Consider the following 17892-nt stretch of genomic DNA (forward strand, 5'->3'; position numbering starts at 1 on the left):
CTCTGGAGCCACAGGCCACACCCCCAGGGCCCCACCTGCTGGGGGGAGGACGAAACAGAACACAACGAAACCCACTTTTAAAACTATACTTGGCGACCATGTCTGATCACAAAGAGATGCTGCTAAGAACGATGACAAAAAACTTGGAAATACGGCAAAGGGCGACTGCTTGCCCTTCCTGTGTCACAGGACTGTCTAGCAGGTCCACCAGGATTACGTCACACGTGTCTTTTGCTACGTGATATTGATTACATCCCAGCCTCTGTGACATGCTAACTCTTAGATTTGTGACCCAAAGAGATGCAAGTGATTTCTGTCTAGTAGCAAAGAGAAGCCCAAAGGGTATGGTTTCCTTTCCTGTGGGCCATTCAGCAATTGTGCAGCCAACTGAACAATCTGAGTCCACAATTCTTTCTTCAATGACTATACTCAGTTCCTCAAATGCTCCAAGCCAGCTTCCCTGTCCAGACAGTGGGGCATCACAGCCCTGAAGGGAAGGAGGTCCTGACACCCGCTACCACGTGGACGGACCCTGAGGACACTGCTCAGTGAAACGAGCCAGTCCCAGGACAAACCCTGCAGGACCCCCTCACAGGAGGTCAAGAGACAGGAAGTAGATGGGGGGGGGCTGGGAGAGGGAGGAGTGTGCGTGTTTAATGGGGACAGAGTGTCAGTTTGGGGAGATGAGAAAGTCCTGGAGATGATGGAGGGGGTGGCCGCACGACAGTGTGACTGTGCCTAATGTCACTGAGCTGGCACTGAAATGTGGCTGCGATGGTCAACGTTATCTATTTTTAGCACAATTTAAAATTTTAAGTTTACTTTATCAGACCTACATGTGAAAGGCACAAGCGTGAAGCTTTAAGAACAGAAGAGAAACGTGTCCTTTGGCAACAAGTTCCCAAACAGGACCAATCACAAAGGAAGTTGCCGATAAACTGTGTTTCACTAAAAAGTGTGCCCATGAATGGAAAGGACAGGAGGGAGGAGGCATCTGCGATTCCCGTAAAGGGAAGGATGCGCACTGAGCAGGGGAAAGATCCTACAGTCGATGAAGAAACAGAAAACTCGGACGGGAGGGCGGGAGGCTAAGGGCTCGAATAGGCACCCATGAGACACAACATCCAGACGGCAAAGGCCAGGAAAGGCGGGAAGGTGTCTGTCACCAGGGAAATGCAAACGAGGCCCCGGGAGGATCTTCTGAGGGGTCACCCGTGTGCAGCTCCTGCCCCAGCTGTTCACCCTGATCCTTCGGCGCAGAGGGTGCCATAACAGACCCAAGCAGAAAGGACCCAAGGGCCCACAATGACAGATTAGATCCTGAAAAAGTGGACGAGTCCCCACGGAACACCTGCCAGGGTCCTTCTCCAATACCACCTGTCCCCAGGACGCACCTGCACACCTGCCAGTCCAGGACTGAGCAAAAGAGGCCAGACCCCATTCATTTACATGAGATTCAAGGACAGCAAACTCCTCTGGGTGCTAGAAGGTGGGGGGGAGGGGCGTCTGGGGGCAGCACCTTGACCTTGGCCTTCCCCTTCACCCCACTCCCCGGGGCGTGTGGGTTGCATAAAAATGGACGAAACCCTGCACTTAGGATCTGTGCACTTTTCTGCAGGCTGCAGGGCCACATGTGCTTAAAATAGCCACTTGTATGGTGATAAAAGCTGAGTGAAAGCAGTCTGAGAACTGAACGATGAGTGTAAACCCTGGGCTGTACTTCATTACATAAATGCGTGCTTTTCGAAGGAGAAAATAAGGTAAATAACATCATTCTATTATTAGTTTTCATTATAAAATTTTAGTATTATAGCTAAGCAATCCATACTCAAGTTTCAAAAACAAGATGCTGACGGTCCGGGGGGTGGGTAGGCTGGTGGGGGACAAGGCTCGCCCACAGAGGCTGCGCCCACAGATCCAGGGCCCAGGCACACCCCCAGCGCAGTGCGCAGCCAGGGCCGCCAGCCCCACACTCCCCTCAGCCTAAAGTCCCCCAAACCTCAGTCCCTTTGACCTCAGAATCGTTTCCATAAGAAATACATGTTGGGGGGGGGGGTGTCCCTAACTCTTGTGTCAATGGCCTAAATTCCCAGGTCCTACATATCTTGTCCATTTCTCCTGAGTTTAAAAAGCTCAGGAGAATCAGCATCACCTCATTTTACAAACAGAGAAACTGAGGCTCAGAGCAGACCGGAGCTTGCCCACTGGCCCAGGACCAGGAACCTGGGTCTTGCGGCCTCGTCCACAGGCAGGATTCCAGGCCAAAGTGCTCCTGGGCCATACGCTGGCTGGGCACACAGGCCGGAGGGACCCAGCCCAGTGCCAGCAAGAGGGAGGGCACCAGGTGTCAGCCATGTGCGGGCTCAGTGAAGCCTGGAGGCGAGGGCGAGGGCTCGGAAGGGCCACCAGTCCTGGTCCCAGCAGCCTGGGGGGCAGCGTGCAGCCCCAACCCAGTCTCTGCCCCGGGGAGCAGGGGAGGAAGCTGATAGGAGACTGGAGCCAGCACTCCTGAGGATCACTTGCTGGGCGCCACCATCCCTGTCATTGTCACCACATGCTGGAGCCACTGTCGCACCTCTCCAATTCCCTAGCGATCCCGTGGGAGCACTGAAGGTAAATATGTTAATTTGACTTCAATCATGGCTTTTTAAAATAAAGTGCACACTCCATTAGTTTAGGGCCCAGCACCTGGAACCGGCTCACTTGACTGTCTGAGCGACTGTCCTGGGCAAAGGCGGCCAGAGTACAAGGGGAGGGGTGAGAGTGGAGCCCACAAGGGGAGCGAGGGGGAGGCTGCCGCCGGCCGGCTCCCCAGGCGTGAGCTGCCGCAGCCCCACAGAATTGGCAGGCTGTCAGCTTTGGCCTCTAGGCAGGGGACGCTTCCTACCAACACAAGGCTGGACCTTGGGGGCCAGCAGGTGGAGCAGAGCCTGCATCCCAGGACACCATGGCTCCCTTGTCCTTCAGGCTGTGACCCTGTCAAGGTGCAGCCTGGGGACCCCGGGCTGCCCTCTTCACCTCTGGTTGGACTGGAGGAATAACGTGGGTGGAGGTGGAAGCCAACGCCCACACACAGGTGGAGTGGAAAAGCCCTCAGGCCACCAGCTGCAACCCTCCATCCCTTCCATCTACCCATGGGGCCCTCTGCAGGGGGCCTGCATGGCCAGCACCCCCGCACATCAGCTCACTGAGAACTCTGATGGGGTCTCAAAAAATGTCAACTCCACCTCAGCACATACACTGCCTCCAGTCCAGGTGGCACAGAATTTAGTTAACAGAGGACACTGTGTGATGCTGTCGCTTATCTTATTGGGGGGGAGGTGGACGGGGTCAGGGGGTCTCCTCTCAAGACACATGGAGGCGGGGGAGGGCTCTGACACTCCAAGCAGAAGGGGCTCGGGAGAGGACACCCGCCAGAGGCCTGAGCTAGGCGGCCAGAGGGTGGCACCAACACTGACCCACTGCACGGCCTTGCAGACACGCCCTTCAGGGTGACAGGGCCGGAAGTCAGTGAGAGGTCAATGTTTCCAGCACTCATGTTAGGCTGACTTTAAATTCAGAATAAGTGACCACTTATTCAGAATTGCTCTTCATCTCCAGGAGGACAGCTCTCTGGGCTCCAGGACAGCACTGGGAGGGCCCACTGGGCTCTCGCTCTGTCACAAGCAGGAAGGCCATCTCCACATCAGCCTGGGCAGGAGCCAGTGTGAGCAGCAGGACAGGCCTGTCCCCAGGCCTGAGGAAGGCCTGGGAGGGCCAGCCCCTGTGCCCTCCAAGAGGCCTGGGGATGGCTGACCCTGCAGGCGGCCGCTCGCAGGAATGGAGGTGACAGAGCAGCGCAGATCTGGGACACCACAGCCCGGGGTCAAAGCCCTCACATCATCTCCGGGAAAAGAAACAATATGCCCGTCTGTGCTCATAAATTCCAGAACCCGCGAGGAGCACAGGAAAGAGTCCCCAAGGAGGGTGAGCAAACAAAACTGGGAAACGACACAGCCACTTTGGGACCTGCAGGGCCCCCGGCTGCTGGAAACGCAGAGCAAGGGCTGTGGGTGGACACGGGCCAGCCAGCCCCCAGGGGCTCCAAGCAGACGGGGTCAGCGTGTGAACTTGGACCTGCACACATCACTCCCCCAGGCGACCCCAGCAGGCGGAGCGGGTGGGGACAGGTCAGCACATGGGGAATCCTGTGAGCACCTCCTCCCTGTAGGAGCGGGGCTCAGGCGCCACTCTCCCCACGTCCGTCCATCCAGAAGGCAGCGCGGGCACAGCACGCGTTGTGGGGCTTCCGCCTACACCGCCGGCTCTAACGAATTCCCCCGTGATGTTTCTTGGAAATCAGTGCCTGTAATGTAATCACAGCGGCCGGGGCTCTGAGAAGCCCGCGCGGTGGCTCCGTTCCGTTATAATTATTACGAAAGCGCAGTGCAGACACAGCAAGGAGGAAGCGAAACCTTGAGGGACACCCAGGAGCCCTGGGAGGGGCAGCCACCTCACCCCTGCCCGGGCCGTGACGGCACTGCTCCTTCCTTCTGGTCCCTGGTAGAGCCACCCCGATCCAGGGCTCCTTCTAGCTGGAGGCACCTGGCCCAGGTAAGCAGGCAGCGCCAGGGTGAGGTCAGGGCTGGGAGCAGCGGGGACCACAGCTGCCCTGGGCTCTTGCTGTCTTTACCCAGCCCAGCCCCACCCAGGGCAGCACCCTGCAACCCTGAGAAAACCATCTGTGGGCATGGATGTCCCCACACCACGCTCTGCTCTGCCACCAACCCCTCTGTGCCGTTTCCCTTCCGTGAAGTGGGGGGGGGTGATACTCTCCAGAGACCCTCAGTCCTGGTGTGACTGGCCAGAGGCTCTGGGCCAGCTCATCACAAAACAAGACCAGGACCACCCAGGATGCCCTGTATGGATGGGGGGAGAGGAAGGGCTTCTCCTAAAAGGGGCGACAGGGGTCTGATGACGGTGGAGCAGCCAGTGGTGCCATCCCAACCAAGCCTCTGCCTTATGGCCTCGAGCTGGTGGCGGGACCTCTAGCACACGGGTACCTGTGAGGTATCCATGGTGGGTACAGCGGCCTGACTCCCTGGGGAATGCCGACCAATGCAAACTCCACCTTGGAACGCCCTCACCAACGAAGCATGTAAGCCTTGGCCCTCAGAGTCACAAACAAAACAAAAACGGAGCCAAGGCGAGGCCCCCACCTGCCACCAGCTGGCACCCCAATCCATCTCCTGGGATCCCCAGACCCGACAGACACGCCAGTGGGTGGAACTGCCCGGCCCACTGCAGAGCCCTGGCCCCCACCCTGTGTGCCCCCAGAGCTTGCAGGGTCGGGGGGCTTGGAGCTAGAACAGTCCCACTGGTGGCCACTAACCCTGAGGGTCTGCTTTCCTTCTCCATACAAAGAAAACCAGATGACCTTTACCATAAGCAGCTGATTTTATTTTGCTGATTTTACCCTCATGCATGGCCCACGATATGACTAGGATTTCGTGCTGACAGCCTCCATCCTGTCAGATTTCAGAGTGAGAGGAGTGATCCTGTGTGTTTTACGGCTGCTACTTCTGACCCATCAGACACACTGCTGACATGAAAGGGATCTGGCTGACACCCTCCTGTCTGACGGAGAACCCCGCGTGCGCAACAGCCCTCCTGGCACTGGGCTGGAAGCCTCACGCCCCTCGTCCTCCACTCGGGAATGGAGCCATCCCAGCAGACAGGAGGTCATGGCACCCTCCCCAGCCCCCAGCAGACAGGAGGTCAGAGGGCGGGGGACCCATTCGCAGACCGGGGACACGGCCATCGCCCTGCTCAGGGAGACAGCATGGCCATCCCTTCCGAGACTGGGGGGTGAAAGGGAGCAGCAGCCACGGAGAAAAGGGGCCAGGGCAGGGGGACAATTTGGCCTTCACGCCTGTACTGGGCTGACTAGGGTCCCCCTCAAATTCATGTCCACCTGGAGCCTCAGAATGTGACCTTATGTGAAAGGAGGGTCTTTGCAGGTGAAACCAGTCAAGTTAAGTTGAAGTCTTACTCAATTTCGGGTGACCTCTAAATCCAACGATAGTGTCCTCCTGAGAGGGAAATCTGGACACAGAGGAGAAGGCCGTGTGACAACGAGGCAGAGACGGGAGCCATGTGGCTGGGAGTCAAGGAGTCCCCGTACCCCAGCGCCAGGGGCCGGGGGAGGCAGGGGTTCCCTCCCCTGAGCCTCCGGAGGGAACGTGGCCCTGCAGCACTTTGATTTGGGACTTCAACCGGGAGAGCATAAACTTCTGCTTCTTGTATGCCCAGTTTGTGGTCTGCTTTTTCAGCAGCCCCAGAAAACACACAACCCCCATCCCACCGACCCTGACTTTGACCTTGGCTCAGAGGGAATGGGGACCCTCTGGCTTCAGACAGAGCTGCTCAGACTCAGGCAATGTCCACCGAGAACCAGGGTGGCCCCAGAGCAGCTCCAGGTCTGAGGAAACCACGTGCCTCCTACCCCAGTTCTGCTCACGCTTGTCAACAGCAGAAGGGGACACCAGTTTGGGCACAGCCCCACAGCCCAGAGGAAGAGCCAGCCAGGGACAGTGGCAGCAGCGCCAGCCCAGCACCTGGCTCACGGCTCCTACACTCAGGACACTGGAAGGACATGGCCACTTCCGAGCCAGGGCAAGACCTGCCTGTCCAAGAGCAGTTGGTTCCAATATGACCCCAGCATCACTCGTTCAGGTCCCTCGTCACACACCACTCAACAGCTTCTCCGCGCCTGGGCCCAAGACCCAAATCCTTCCACACACACGAGGTCTGGTGTGGCCTCTCCGCTCTCCCCCCCACCCCACCCTCTGTCCTGGCCCCACGCACACCCCCCACCGTGACCACAGGCCCAGCTGCCAGGGGTTAAGGAAACACAGCGTCAGAGAGAAACTGCCCCAAGTGACTAGACGTGACACCCACAACAGGACAGTCACAAGGCTGTCACGTCACTGCCGAGACACATTGCTATGTACCAAGTAGCCTCGGGCATCCTGCAAAACTGGCCAGGACTCCAGAGTCCAGGTCACAAGAGCCAAGGAAAGACCACAGAACGTTCCAGACTGAAGGAGCCTGAGACACAAGACTCGAATACGAGCACACAACGTCCGCAACAGCATTGTACTGAAGGACAAAAGGGGGACACAACCCAGGAGCCATTGACAGAGGGGTTGACAAGCAAATCATGGTCCCTCCACACAGTGGAATGTCACAGCCCTGAAAGGAAGGAGGTCCTGACACCCGCTACCACGTGGATGGACCCTGAGGACACTGTGCTCAGTGAAACGAGCCAGTCCCAGGACAAACCCTGCAGGACCCCCTCACAGGAGGTCCCCAGAGGAGTCAGATTCAGAGACAGGAAGTAGATGGGGGGCCGGGGCTGGGGAGGGGGGGTGGAAGTGTTTAATGGGGACAGAGTGTCAGTTTGGAGAGACGAGAAAGTCCTGGAGATGATGGAGGGGGTGGGCACACAACAGGGTGACTGCGCCTGGTGCCACTGAGGTGGCACCAAAACGTGGCTGAGATAATCAATGTTAAGTAAATAGAATTTTTTTAAATTAACATTTTAAAAGCCGACCAGACAAGTGCCTGGAACACAGACTTCACCCAACTCTCCAGCTGCAAAGGACGCGTGCGGGGCAGGGTGAGGGCTGCCGGGCGCCCAGCAGGACTGCCCAGGTCTTGGTGACGGTGCCCACTGGGGCCGCGTGAGGCTGGGAAGCAGGCAACTGTGGGGTAACCTACTCTCAAACGGTTCTGGAAAAATTCCTTGTTCAGTACATGCAGTTTCTCTGTAAATTCATATTTGTCACCGTCTACCTTCTCCTTAGACATCAGAACCAACCTCCCCAGCTGTCCGTGCTGGGCAGACGGCTGGGGCTTCTCAACCCAACTCACTGCTGGACAGAACGCCTGTGACATGACGGCTGGGCCTGCCTGGGCAGGAGGCCACCTTCGGGACCCTCGGGCTGGAGGAAACTGTCACCGTGCCCCCAGCCCGAGGAGGGTGCCTGATCCTGGGGAACCCTTGCCCCCTGGGGTTCACCCCAATGCCTGGCCGGAGTAAAAGCCTTCAGAAGCTAGTCTGCGAACGTGGCCAGGCCTCCAGGCTTGAGTGGCAGAAGCTCGTTGCCTGCCTCCCTGCAGAAACCGTATCAGGGGAGCACCCCGAAAACCAGAAGTCCCCCAATCAGGCTGGGCGCCGACTCCCAGGGCTGCGTGGGGTGCTTTCCATTTTCCTGGTTATTAGGCGTCTGAGGAGAGGCCCAGAGCACATCGCTGGCCAGCCCTCATCACCTCCGGACCCCCGCCTGTCATCCCACCCAGAGGTCATCCATCTGCACTGGTGGGGTGGGGTGTGAGTTTGGTCTGCTCGGCTTGGAGAGCTGGGGGGAGGTGTGGGAGAGACCCAGGGGACTCTGCTCCCTACCAGGAGAGGCCCGTGGCCCATCCCACCAGCCCCGGCTCCTGCTGACATGCCTGCTCTCAAGCCCGCTGCAGCCGCCCGCTCCTCACGGTCCCAGGTGAGTGGCAGGGCCCCCCGAGGCTGGGCTTGTTTGGACTCCACTGATGGCACAACTCCTTGGCACCCCCCGGCCCCCACCTCCAGACCCGTTGTGGGGACCCACCCACCTCTCTCTTTTTTCTCTTTGCCTGATTCCTTTGTCACTTCCCTGAATTTCGCGGTCCTACTTTTCTTCTTGGGGCATGGAAGACGCACGGGAAGGGAGGGCTCGAAGACCACGGCGGCCCAAGTCTGTGCCACAGCCTGGGTCCAGCGAGCAGCCAGGCCCAGCCCCGGGGACCCCACTGTGACCACAGGCTTTTCCTCTCCCGGTCCCTTCACATGACATGGACATGCCGACTAAACTGGGTTACGACAATTAACACAAATTCTGCCTCCTGTCCCCAAACTTACATAACCACAGACACGGTCTCAGGAAGATCCTCCTCCATCAGTGGCCCCATTTCCTGCCCTGCACCCCAGCTCCTGAAAACAAAGCTCCTCCCAGACTCCCTGGCCTACACGGCCCTTCACCCCCGCCGGGCGCACCGCCGTGGGTCTGGCTGCCCACTTCCTGGGCAAGCACAGGGCTGAACCCACATGGCCCCATCTCAGCAAGGCCAGCCCCACATCCGAGACAGCCCCCTGCAGGCACGAAAGGACTTCTACATGACCCCCACCACACTGGGTTGAATACGGTCCCCCCAAATTCATGTGTACCCAGAACCACAGAATGGGACTTTATTTATAAATAGGTTCTTTCAGAGGTGGTTAGTTGAGGACCTCCCCCTGGATGAGGGGGGCCTACATCCAATGACTAGTGTCCTTATAAGAGGGAAATTTGGACACAGACACACAGAGGGAATACGGCCATGTGACAATGGGGGCAGAGATGGGAGTGATGCGTCCACAAGCCAAGGGACACACCAAGGATGGCTGGCACCACCAGAAGCTGGAGAGGCAAGGATCTGCCTCTAGAGCCCCCAGAAGGAACCAGCCCTGCGCAGACCTTGACTTTGGACCTGCAGCCTCCAGAACTGTGAGAGAGTAAATGTCTGTTGCTTTAAGCCCCAGGTTTACAGACATACGGGTCCCGGGACACTGATACTGCCCTCAATACTCCAGGGTGCTCACAGGCTCACGTCCTCCTGCCAGCCTGTCACCCCTCAGAGGGAAATAAACATCGCTGCCCTTCTGGAGCTGGCAGACCCCACGGGAACCCCCAGAGCAGCAGTCACACAGTGGGGGTGAAGCTACAACAGGAGAGGGGTGGGCTCTGTGGGAAAGGGAGAACAGCCAGGTCGCAGAGGGCAGAAGCAGATGGGGACCCCTCCCAGCCCTCCAGCCAGTGTGTCTGGGCACAGAGCCTGTAGATGGCCTTTTGGAGGCCACTCTAGTGACGAGAAGTGCGATGTACCCCACTTCTGTTTCTCCTTCAAAGCTCAGAGTCTGCTTCTCCCACTTCACCTGTGGAGAAACTGAGGCCAAGGGAGGCTTCAGCGTTGGCCCAGGACCCCACAGCATGCAGTGAGAAATGGGGGTCAAACCACAAGACAACACTCCCTCCAAAGTCGGGCTCTGTGGGCAGCGGCCGCTCAGCTGAAGATGGCGCTGGCTGACAGTCCCAACAGGATCCTGGGAGCTGTCAAGGCCCCATCCGGTCTCAGGGTCCCCAGAGCTGTGTCTGCCTCCTCCCTGAGCTGCCCTGAGAAGTGAGGGTCTGCCCTCTGCCCTGGGACGGGGCAACACCCCACGCCAGGCCCTGCCATTCAAGACAGCTTTAGCAAGAAGTGCGGGTGTGTGACACAGAGGGACGACAGCAGCTGGCACTGGGTGCGAGCATCTGGGGTACCCACGGCTTCTATGGATGCCAGGTGCACACTGCTCCTGAGAACCCAGGAACAGTGCTTCTGTTGTGTAGGGTCAGGGGCATTTTTACCCCAAACTTGTTCTGTTGCATATCTTTGTTATGGTGGGACAGGGGGGCCATTCAGGAGGAATCTTAAAGTTGGGAGACTGCAGCCCCCGTCAATCAGAACAGCTGGGGGGCTGTGCGGGGGTGGGGGGCACCGCTCTTCATAAGGGAGGGAGCCACTTCGCATTCCGGCCCCCCTGCCTGTCTCCCAGAGGCCTTGGATGTGAGCGGGCAGTCCACGCCCCACGGCTGTCACCTCCCTCAGGGGCTGCCCCAGCTCCCGGAAGCTGCAAAGGCAGGTGCTAAGTCAGTCAGCAGGGTCAGCAGCAGCATGGGGAGGCCAGGGCTGTGACCTCAGTCCCTTCCTCAGGGACCGACACACAAGCACTGGGAGCCTATGAGTCCCCAGGTCCAGTTAGAGCCAAAGCCCATCAGAGTTAACGACACCTGACCTCAGTTAAGCCCCGCACCTGCCAGCCAGGTCCTGGCGTGGAGGCAACAGTCACTCCACAAGCATCACCGACCGGCTCTCTTCCTGCTCAGAGCCTCCCCGTGTCCCTCCCATGTACTCCCTGCCACAGACAAGGGACGAGGCCAGGTGTGGAGGGAGGGGATACACTCCTGACAGTGTCCTGAGATTCAGTCCAGGGACCACTGGTTGGTGAGTCCGGGACCATGTCACTCCTGGAGGGACCGGCCCCGCGCCCCACACGCATCCTGGGAGAAGGTTTCCAGCGGGCAATTTGCATAATATTCTTTGCAAGTTAATATCAACCTCTGATAATGATCTCGACATAGCGTGGAGCGCTGAGGCGGCTGTTACAACACTAAGTAATCATATTTTAAATTATGTTTCCCTTTATAGAAAGGTGTTGCAAAAACACACAGACATGAAATCTGTCTGTTGCAGCCCCACTGCCAACCACATGACCAGCTTCCCAGCGTGACGACTGTGATTGCAGCAGCGGGGCCCACCAAAGCCCACCCAGCTGCCGGACCCGGACACCATAGGCCACAGGCCACAGGCCACCCATGCCCCCACTGCCGGAGCCTCACCCAGGCGAGGGCACTGCCCAGGTCTGAACCACCACTGGCTCCGGCCACGGCCAAGGTGAGTCTGTACTGAGAAGTTCACGGGGCATCTACTGCCCGTCATGCTGGGGTCCCAAGTGCCCTGGGAATAGGCAAGGGGGGCTCCCCCTTCCCCAGCCTCATGCTCAAGATCCCAGCACCCACGAGGCCAGACTTCCATGCGACATGTGGGGGACACAGAATCCTGAGAACTCAAGCCTTTAGGCTCCAGTTCCACTGGAATGTCCATGTTCCACCTCAGGCCTGGCCAGGGGTGATCTGTCACCCCTTAGCCCCACATCAGGGCTCATCGCACACCCACACCACAACAGTGGCCTGGGAGCAGGTGACCTGGAAGACTACAGACCCAGCACTGAGCACACATCCACACTCGGTGCCCCCTGGGGCCACGGGGTGGGGGAAGGGTCCACGTGGATGGAGGGACCGGGAACCACTGGGAAGGAGAGAGGGCCAGGCCAGGAGCTCCAGGGGCAGGCGGCCCAGGGCCTGGGAGGGACGCACCGCCCACTCAGATGGGAGCCCGACAGAGGACGCCCCTGCTCCGCGCCTCTCCTTTCTCTACATTCAGGAGCCAAGGCCACCACTCAACCTCTATTTTCTTAAAAGCCTTTTTTTTTCTTTTTGTATTAAAAAAAATCCAATTATAGCCCAAATCTCTCAGCAGGGGTCAGTGTGGAATAAGAATAGCCAAAGTTAATGGACATGACACAGGCAAGATTAATGCCTAAAGGGTTTCAAAAGTTATATGATGCAGATTTCATTAACATTTTAATTGTAATGTATCTTTTTAATCTTCTCTCACCCTAATGGCTTTATATCAAAAAAGAGAAAGAAAAAACTGCTGACAACAACAAAAAGTATCAATATACAAAATTTAACAAAGGCGCTTAGCAATGCAATGGAAACTAAATTAAATGAGCAAAACTATGTTAACAGTGTGATTTTTTAACAGCACAGAAGTCAGGAATGCAGCAAAGGCTGTCACTTTTCCCTTCTAGGCACAGAGACAGGGAAAGGCGAGGACCGGGAGCTGAGTGGTAGCTTCCAAGAGCCAGGATGGGGACTCACAGCCACAGCGGATGGCCCAGAGGAACCCTGGAAATACCAGCCATTTGGGCAGAAGCCCCTGGTACCGTGGGGATGGGGAGGGGACATCTGGAGGTGCCACCATCATAAGAGGGCCATTTTGTGGGGCAAGGACTGGGGTTGCAGACAAGTAGGCATCCCGCCCCCAAGACCCACAGTGAGGGGCCCCGGATGGCCCTGGACGGGGCAGCCACACATTACTGCCTCCAATTTTCAAAGATGTTGTCTCCAGAAATACACTTGATTCTGACTACTATGGGCCCAGGAAATTTTTATTTTCAATCAACAAACACTCCTACAGCACTAAGCCTGTGCCTGCTGCTATATCTGACGCTTTGCCCCAAATCCAGCTTCCCTCAGCACCACCCCCTCCCCCAGATCCAGGCCGCCCTCAGGGACCGGGTGGCTGGGCCTAGGGGCCGGCCAACCCTGGGCCTGGGACACAGCCCCGCAGCCCAGCTCATTGCTCACCCCAGTGACTATATATGGACACTTTCAGGCCCCTGTGGTCCCCGCCCCCGGCCCTGCCTGCTTCCCAGGCACACAGGCAGGCGCTGGGCAGGGCCCAGAAGCTCCCGGCCCATCCATGGCCATGTGCCCTCCTGGATGCCAGGCACTGGGCCGAGGGGGAGGGGAAAGATTCCTTCAGAGACCCAGAGCCAGCCTCTGCTCCCCATGGGACCAGAGACGCTGCCTCAGAGAAAAGTATGCCTCCATCCTCCCTGCACACTGAGAAGCAGCCTCCCCTTAAAGGGGCACACGCCCCTCGCTGGCCACAGCCCACTTCCTGGGAGGGGGTATCTTGAGGGGGTCCCCAGGCCAAGCCCATCCTACACAGAGGCTCCAGGCTGGTCCTGCTCACCAACACCTAGGCCCGAACTAAGGAAGCCACTAAGTACATCACAACACAAAGGCCAGGCCAGGGCTCAGAGAGGGCAAGCAGCCCACCCAAGCCCACAGAGGACCCTGGAGAGACCTCTGAGCAGGGACCCAGAGAGCCCAGATTCCCTCTCCTGTGCACATGTGCTTCAGGCCGGCAGCGATGGGACCCGTTGTCCTCATGGGTGCTGCCCTCATCCTGAGAATGCCAACCACAGGCCACCAGGGAGCCATGCTCCAAAGTTCACGTCCCAAACACTTCCAGACCCCCTGGTGCCCACCCCGCCCCTCCCTTCAGAGACCCTCACCCACAGGCACCCACTTTCAAAACCTGAAAAGCCAGAGGCCCCCCGCAGAGGAAGGCCAGCCACCAGCCCTACAAGCAGCTGCAGGTGACACAGTGGGGGAGCCCAGCGGCCAGCCCAGGAGCATATTTTGCTAATGATCTCATCCAGAGCCAGGCCTGGTGAGAGCGAGGATTTGCTAAACGAGAAGAAGAGGTGACAGGATGCCCGCCCTGCTCGGGAGGTAGGCAGTTCCTCGGGCCTCATTAGCCCAGTGCTTTCCCCAGATAGCACCCTGGGGTCCAAGGCTGGGGAGGGGCGGGTGAGACACAGGCCTCACCCAGGGGTCACGGTGCGGGCCATGCCTCTCTGAATTGGGGTACAGAGCCAAATAGAGACTCTGGCTCTAACCACAAGCTCCAGCCCCACCTGGCAGCACCTGAGGGCCAGACTGCTCATTTCAGGGAGCACCCAGGGGTCCCTGGAAAAGCATGCCATGCAGGAAGGAGGTGCTCGGAGAGCTCCCAGGGACAAGTGGCACAAAGACTCCACAGGCAGAGGCCCAAGTAAGCCAGCCCTAAACAGGCAGACCCCACACCCAACCCGACTTTACAAGCTCTTGGGAAACGTCCCCCAGTGGCACCACACCACAGGGCTTTGCTCTCCCTCAAAAGACCAGGCCTGAAAGGCCAGCCCCGAGTTCCTGGGCCCAGGGCACTCCTTGGGGATGCTGACCACAGGCATGAGGCCGGCCCAGGCCAGCTAACACTTCCCAACTATGCCCCTTACACGGGGGGTGTGCAGAAGGCCCTGATCTCACGAGAAACATGCTGGAGAGTTCTGGAGCAAGGGGCTATGACCTGGGCTGCAGCTCACGCTTCACCACACTGCCCCCAGCCAGAGTGGCTCAGCCACTCCTGCAGCCCAGTGGACAACACAGCCAGGGAGGGTCAGGACGGAGCTGAGCCCCGGCAAGAGAGCACAGGGGGAGATGGAAGGGGCAGACTGGGGTGGGCTGCAGGGGAGGCGTGGACACGACGTGCTGTCACGGGTGGAGGCAATGAGGCCTCAGGTGGCTGAGATCTGACCCAATTGATGCAACTGACAGCGGGGCGGGCAGTGGCTTTGTCCTGGGTATCCCATCGGGGGTCAGAGGGGAGTCTGGGAACATCCTTGAAAGGATCAGTGTCACAGTGCTTACCTTCTGTCCCCTGAGGCGTAGTGGGCACCCCCCAGCCCATGGCACAAACCCGGCAAAAGGAACCCAGGCTGCAAAGGTCCCTGTCATCGTCCCTTTGATGTGAATAATGCACACTCACGTTTTAGTTGGAAAATAGAGAGGTTTAAAGGGTTCTGTAAAATGTCACCCATGAGCCCACCTCCCAAAGAGGGCCCCTCTGAGCACATCTGTGAGAAAGAGCCCGGAAGTATTTCCGTGCAGACAAGTGACGGTCGGCTGCTCCAATGTGAGTTACCCTCACATAGCCTTCAGGAGGCTCTAAATGGCTCCATGGGATGGACGGGCCCGGCACGGCCAGCACAGCATCAGACACCTCGTCCAGCACCGTCCCCGCCCTGGGTGTGACCACGGAGAATAGACCTCTGGCCGCGGAAAGGTGACAAGTGGTATCTTGTGCTACTTCTGTGCTCCTTCCAGCCGGCTCACAGAAACATCAGGGGGCCAACTGCCCTGGGTCTCACCTCCTTCTATTTCCTTGGCTCAGGCTCCAGCCAAGGTGCCATCCAACAACAGAATGACCCACAGGGAAATGCCCGCAGGCCTCCTGGAGGGACAGGCACCACAGAGCAGTTCGGTGGGTCACAGGGAGAAGGGGAAGGTGGTTTGTGGGAAGATGGAAGGACTGGCAGCTGCCTGACCCTTCACCTAATCCTTCCTGCCAAGCCTTGTTTCCCCATCTGTAAAACAGGGCCATAATGGAAGCTGCCCCTCCTGGCGTCCTTGTGAGTCTTACTAACACCTCACACAGAGACAATCAGCTGGCTGAGAACCGCTGTACTACACTGTCATCATCTGGACAGGCTGGACGGAGGGAGGGAAAAGGAGGGGAGACCTGGAGAGAGACTGAGGGCGGACCAGACAGACAGGCACAGAGCAGGTGGGGGTGGTGCTAAGGATGGGGGCACAGGGGTGTGCTTTACCAAATGGTGGCCTCAGGGGGGGCAGGAAGAAGAGCTGCCTCAGGCCTTCCCACCCAGCCCCCTACCACACAAAGAATGGACTCAGCTACAATGTGCAGCCAGAGGACCCGCAGCTGGATGCCCAACGGGTCCCAAAAAATACCACTAGAAAGAAAAAGCCAAATGCCCACGTGGGCGAAACATCTCAGATCAGGGGCCCTGGGGGCAGTGGGGGGGGCGGGAGGATGGCGGCTGTGGGAATGGCCTGAGCCCAGCTCCAGGGGACCGACCCACGCCGCAAACCCACAGGTTTTAAGGGTGGAGTTGGCAATGGCCAGCCCCAAGACCAAACTTCTGAGGAGCCCAAGAGAAGACTGGAAGTGACCTCTGACCTCACGACCCCCACACCATCAGACAGGCTTGGGCCCCCTGCCCTGGCCTTGGCGGAGGCGGTCAGTGGGTAACAGGCTCAGAGCTCACCTCTGAGCTTTCCTGGAGAAAGGGCTTGGGCCCCAAGAGCTTCCACGCAGGCACACAGCAGCGAATTTCAGGTAGGAGGCCCCCCAGTGCAGCCCGCCCCCCACGTTCTCCCAGGTTGGGGTCCGCACGAGGGGGGGAACGGGTCCAGAGACGCCCCCGGAAGGGGGCCCACCGGGACCAGGAGGGAGAGGCGCAAGGCCGGGCTGATGCGCAGCCGCGCGGCCCGCGTCGGACCCCCGCCCGGGAGGGAGGTGTGTGTCCCCTCGGCCCCGGCCCGGGGCCAAACACACCCGGGCCTCCCTACCCCTGAGGGCCGGTCTCCGTCCACCCAGCGCGGGGATGGGGGGGCGGTGTGGGCGGCGAGTGACTGGAGAGGCCGGCGGGAGGGGAGACGCCCTGGGCTGGGGTCTGCCCGTAGTGCGCAGCCCGGGCTGCCCGCTCGGTGGGGCGGCGGTGCGGCCCGGCCCGGATCCGGACGCCTCCCCAGGCCCGGGCCCCGCGGCTACCTCGGCCCGGCCGACGCGCAGCGCGAACTTGGGCTGCGGGCCGGCGGCAGGCACTGCGGCAGCGAGGGCGGCCGGCGCCGCGGAGTTTGGGGAAGTGCGGCGGCGACCCCGGCGCGCGGCGTCAAGTTGGGCGTACCTGCGGGCGCCCGGCCCGGTCCGGCCTGCGGCAGCGGCGGCCGCGGCGGCAGGAAGTGCTCCGGCGTCCGCGCGCTCCGCTCACATGGACTTTCTCCGGCCTCGCCCAGCACCGGCCGCACCGCGGGGCGGGGCGCGCGGGGGAGGCGCCGCGGGCCGGTTAAAGGGACAGCGCGCCGGGCGAGCGCGCGCGCACTCGCCGCCAGGTGGACGCCCGGGAGGGTTGTCCCGGGGAGGGGGCGGGGAGTGGGCTGGGCCAGGGGATCCCGGACGCGAGGGTCCCGGGCCTGGTGGGCGGCGGCAGCTCCCCGACTCCCCTGAGCGCCGCCCTCCGGAACTCCGGGCGTCCGACCCTGCGCGGGGCACTGGGTCGGGGCCAGACTCGGCTGCCGGGCACTTTAGGACCGCGGCTCGGACCCACAGCTTCCCCGGCCCTGCGGCACCCGCACGGACCCGCGGAGCCCCGGCCCCCGCCTCCCCCGGGGCCTGGAGCGCCACGCCCCGCGTTTGCACCAAGCAGCCTCCGGGATGCGGCGCCAAGTGGGGCTGCTGGCCGGAAGGGGTGCGCGGCCTCCGCCGCCACTGACACCGGGGCCGGTTATGGAAAACGGGGATGCGGGAGCGCCCTCGGGCGAACCACGGGGCGCCTGCGTCTCCTGCGCAGGGCCGGGAAATGCGAGCTGCGGAGACACGGCCCGGTCTGCTTTCAGGCCCGGCGTGATCCGGGCGCACTGGCTCATTAATCACTCCCACCACCCACCTGTGAACAGAGGTGCGGTTTTTAAAACAAGTGTGCATAAATAAAACTGGTCGCAAACTCCAAGGGATCCGCAAACGCCACTCCTCTGTCGTCCC

At 59.8% G+C, this 17892-nt stretch overlaps 1 protein-coding gene across 1 annotated transcript in view; it reads right to left on the reverse strand.

Annotated features, from left to right (window-relative positions):
* The window catches only part of NACC2 (NACC family member 2), a 64442-nt gene extending 47247 nt beyond the window's left edge, over positions 1-17195 (reverse strand). Inside the window, exon 1 of the mRNA XM_074331369.2 lies at positions 17039-17195. The gene's annotated coding sequence lies outside the window, so the exon portion shown is untranslated. The remainder of the gene's footprint in view (positions 1-17038) is intronic.
* Positions 17196-17892: the final 697 nt, after the last annotated feature.

This window comes from Rhinolophus sinicus, chromosome 16 (genome assembly GCF_057876585.1).
Source record: "Rhinolophus sinicus isolate RSI-liver-muscle chromosome 16, RSI-T2T, whole genome shotgun sequence".
Taxonomy (NCBI): domain Eukaryota; kingdom Metazoa; phylum Chordata; class Mammalia; order Chiroptera; family Rhinolophidae; genus Rhinolophus; species Rhinolophus sinicus.